Here is a 4963-nt window from a genome sequence, read left to right as displayed (position 1 = left end):
TTCCTGTACTTCTTCTTTTCTGTGTTACACTCCCTTGATTCGCTCACACTTAATGACGTGGACGTATTACAAACATCGAATATGGCTTCTTTGCCAATATTTACTTCGTAAAAAAATCCTGAATTAGCCTTGCGCAAATGGAATGCTTTGAATTTCATTGAAAAAAATTATACTAGAGACAAAGCTAACCAGAGGAGAATATAAGGTTAAACCCATTGCTTTATTAGCCTTTAAGCTTTAGGACACGACATTTTCTTCTTCATGGTGGCTTCTCGGCTCAAAATTTGGAAAGTTAACTGTGTCCCCTGTCACTGTACTAGGATGTAACCCATAGCTTTGATGTGCTTGTCTCCATTATCTGGCGAGTGCGTTGCCTCATTTCCACACGTGTTCGAATCATTAAATAGACCTCCGGTGCCAAAACCAATTTGGGAGTTACAGGAACCACAGTGATTCTGCTGGTTAGCAGTGATGCCGATTCTTGCTTTGGAATAACCAGGCTTGCTTCCCACTGCATTGAACCCTTCCTTATTGCAGTTGCGCTGCAGGGAGGCCCGGGAACCAATCAGCCACTTCCACGTGTTACGACCCAATGAGGTGGCGCGGTATTTCCCATCAGCGATCAGTGAGAACAGTGAGTTGGCATGCCTGTTGATGACAATGTACCTGAGCTGATGACCAATCTTCATACCGAGGCAGATCTTGGAGAAGGGTGTTCTCCAGTAGGTTGGTAACTTGGTCTCTTGTGAGTCAAAGCCAGTCTTGCCTCCAGCAAAGTTATAACCATTTCTGTTGCTCCAGAATTGGGAATCGTAATGGAAAGTTCTCTGAAAGACAAGAATTGCATTTTTGATTTGCCCATGTTCATTTCAATAATATTAAGAGTTTCGCAAAGGAGACAGGGAGTTAACCTGCGTGCCGGCAATCTTCATGGTCAGTGTTCATCCTCCATCCCCACATCCAAAGTTTTCCATGTGACAGAAAACAGGAATCGTTTGTGAACCAAACATCAGCGGGTATACTTGGCTTCGTCGCGACCTTAAAGAAAAAGAGGAATTAAAAAAGATTGAATCAACTTATGGGTAGCCATTTGTGCCAAAATATCCATCGCTAGTAACAAACTCAATTGTTAGTGCTAAAATATCAATCTCTAGTGATAAAAACTCAATTATTCGTGCTAAAACATCAATCGCTAGTGATAAAACTCAATTGTTAGTGCTAGAATCGACTTGTCATCGATTTTAACTTGAACCAGTCTCCCGCTTGTTAAGCATAGATGAATCAATCAAATCTTGCTTACTTTCTTGAAATCTGATAAGGGATAGAGAGACCGGCACGGACTCCCCATGTGGCTTTTGTAGTCGCGTCCCATAATCGCCTTCAAATTATGTTTCTACTTTCACAAGCGTGTCCTTAAGGGATGCTCCCTTTTTTTTACGAGATGATTGGATGTTTTGAAAACTTGTTTTCAGCAAGAGCTGATTGCGTATTAGACTCCAATGCTCCATCAGTATTTGTAGTATCTGTAAGTTTTTAACTGCCTGGTGGTACGTTGTGATAAAAGACAATTAAGTGGAGGAGGGGGGTGGGGAAACAGGGGGGTCAGAGTCTCCTGCTTCCCCCTACAATGTTCTCCCACCTCCCGTACTTTTATGCCCCTTTATCTCCCGACTCTCACCCTTCATTGTCTTGCTCCCGTCTTCAGGTTAATCAAGAGGATCAAAAACCCCGGTTTAATTTTCAAACTATGCCAAAACTTAACATTCTTGTTCGTTTTCTGGCCTTTGGTGGATATTAAATGGAAATTTCAAAACTTTAATAGATGAGTGTTTTTGACTAAATAATACCCAGTAATAAACAACAAACTACCGCCTTCTTTATTTCTGCTCCCGCTTCCCGCCCTCATATAGATCCTGCTTCCCGCCCCTTGTTCTCCCGCCTCCTGCCCTCTCCCGCCCCCTGTCCCCCTCCACAATAAACGTTGGTGACCTTTTAGCTTTTGTGTACGTGCAAGAAACGATTGTCTAGAGGCAAAGCTGACCCCTGACAGAGACCATTCCATGATGTTTTCTGGGTACCTTCTCGCTTTGAGGCCTTGTTTAAATTTCAAAAGGTCCTCCTCAAATGTTTCTTTCGAAGAGTTAGTTCCAGGCCATGTTATTGCCTCGCCTTTCTTGATACCGTATTTTACGTCTGGTCGATAGCACGAGGCAAGGTATGAAAATTTAAAAATAGGCTCGGTCAGCGAGAGAAAGAGAAAACAAAACGTCATCTATACAACATTTCCATTCTCTATGCTTAGTTTCGCTTTGTTGGATTAATTTCGCTTCAATTAACGCCATGAAAATATTAGCGAATGACACTGCCATTTTCGTACCCACAGCGGTTCCATGTGTTTGGAGGAAGTTCTCCTAATTGAATTAAAACGGATTTTCTCTAAGTATTAATCCAAAAATTTCCCTGAGGTAGTGCGTTGGGATCGGCGCTTTATGGTTTTGGAACTTTCGTATGCTTCACACACTATGTTCGTTCCTTCTTCTTGAGGTATATTTGTTTACAAGCTAGAAAAGTCCATCGATATTAGAACTGTTAAATCCTTCCGTTTGGATTTTTCCCTATACCCAATGTCACGCGACCAGTTTTCCATATTTGGATTTGACCATGTGGTTGAAGGTTTTGGCAGATCTTGTCTCACTAATATTGTCTTGTTTTCTGGACCTTGGACTAATAAATCAAAGCTGGCGACGAGGATGGGATCTTTTTTTGGCCAAGCACAAGCGGTAAACACGAATCACGTCTGAAGTTGACGAAGGCACGACAGGAAATGCCGAACGAAGCGTCGAACGTCAACACGAGTCAAGCCATCGGAAAAGTGACAAAGTAGGTTGTGGGAACGGACTGGGAGTTATACACCGAACAGCTGGGTTTTTATTTTCTCGCAAATGGAGTCACGGAGGCTAAAACGAAGGAGGCCATACTTTTAGCAAATATTTCAGTAGAAACTTACCAGCTGGCGAAGAATTTAGTGGCCCCAACGTAACTGAAGGATGACGCCATTATGTATACTGTCATAGGGGAGCGGATACAGAAGGAACTCAAACCTGAAAGGTCAGCGACTCTTGACAACCGTTGACGTTTTTCAGGGAAACAGCCGCAGATTTTTCTAATCCCCTTTCTCGTTTATCCCACTGTCCTGTATCAACACTGAATTCCTTCGCGGATAAATTGCTACCTTATTGCGATTAGTCTTCATGATCGGCGTCCATCCTTCATCTCCGCATCCAAAGTCTCCCATTTGAGAGAAAACAGACATTGGCTTTGAGTCTAAGTGCAGGGTAACCTCGCCACTATTTTTCGATCTACTAAATAAAGAATCTTCCTAAATAGAGAGATTCAGTTGAAACTTGATGAGGGCCATGGCTTCCATATATTTAGTAAATGAAACAAAGTACTTTTCGATGGGGCGAAAGTTTTCAAGATGGAGGCTAGTGTGCAAGTTTATTATCAAGGTTGCTATGCTTAGCGCAGTATCATTTTCAGAATTATCATTATTAGAACTACTGTTATTTTCATATTCTCTCATTAAATTCCGCGCCGGTTTTGTTCTTAGTGAATAATTGACTTACACATTCCGGTCGAAAATTTCCTTACAAGTCGAACCTGAAAAAAAGAAAAGGCATATCAACAGTAATAAACCCTTTAGGAAAAAAAGATGGGATGGAGTTTTGAAATGCTCTCAAAGGGAAAATTTACGCGTGGAATAGGAAATACACAACGTTCTTGGTCACTCGTGTTTTCGTAACTTGAATTGTTAGCGGTGTCTAATGCGCTAGATATGAGAATAAAGCAGCGAAGCCGCGAATTTACCCAGCTTAAGAAATACAGCAGGTAAAATGTTACCCGAACGGCAGATATTTCCATCTCCATAGTATCCTTGTTTGCATGTACAGTTGTACGATCCCTTAGTATTGTTACACACAGCATCAGCACTGCAGTTCTGTCTTCCTGTAGCACATTCGTTGACATCTGAAAAGACTCTCCTTTAATTAGAACGTCGTCACTGCATAATTTTTTAAACTAATGCTGATTTAAAGATAAAGTGCAAACAACAAGTGGAGACCCACGTTTGATCCGACGTCTTGAGAGCCTTGCAATTTTGTCGCAGTTCTCTCGAACATGCAAAAGTACCATCAATCCATTAAGGAACTGATTATTGAACACGATTATAATACACTTTTAATTTACTTCTATAAAATGTAAGGTAACCGATTCAATATGAAAACCTTCCCCCCCCCCCTCTTTTTTTAACGCCAAGAAATGGAGTTGATAACTTTCGTACTTCAGGATGATTCTAATCTGTTATTTCTCTCTAATTGGCGACCAACAAATATATTTTTTTTTATATTACGGTATAATCTAGCCGACAGAAAAACACTACAATTTCACTAAGTCTACCACTGTATTAAACCCTATGACTAATTTGAAGGTTTTTAGGGTTGAAGTTTTCTTCTTTAGTTTTCATTCCCTTGTTCGTCAATTAGAATAACAACTTTGGTCACTTTTACCTTCGCAAGTCCGTCCATCTCCAGAATATCCTGGTTTACACGTACAGTTGTAGGAACCCTTAATATTGTTGCACACAGCATCAGCACTGCAATCGGATGTTCCCTCGATACACTCGTCTATGTCTGCAACATTCAACCTCATTGATGTAGAGTATATTAAAGTTAAGTTCTTGGTTCCAATTTCACTCAAATAATGCATAGAATTCTTGCGAGCGGCATCCGCACTGCTGGTTTGTCTTCTTTCAGTTCATCTCTATGAGCCCTCCCATTTTCCGGATATACAAGACCACCCAAAATTGTTTTGTTGGTTCTTTTTTTTAATGTAACCCTTAGACTTATGCCAGTTTATTAAGAATTTCTTTGTTTCACTCCTCCTAAGCTCCATGCATGGAGCTCAT

General features: G+C 40.9%; 1 pseudogene; it reads right to left on the bottom strand.

Moving 5' to 3' along the window:
* Positions 1–308: 308 nt before the first annotated feature.
* Positions 309–4707, bottom strand: LOC131786900 (uncharacterized; annotated as a pseudogene).
* Between the last annotated feature and the right edge of the window lie 256 nt (positions 4708–4963).

Source organism: Pocillopora verrucosa, chromosome 7 (genome assembly GCF_036669915.1).
Source record: "Pocillopora verrucosa isolate sample1 chromosome 7, ASM3666991v2, whole genome shotgun sequence".
Taxonomy (NCBI): domain Eukaryota; kingdom Metazoa; phylum Cnidaria; class Anthozoa; order Scleractinia; family Pocilloporidae; genus Pocillopora; species Pocillopora verrucosa.
The sequence above is the reverse complement of the archived record's forward strand: the minus strand, read 5'-3'. Positions and strand labels throughout refer to the sequence as shown.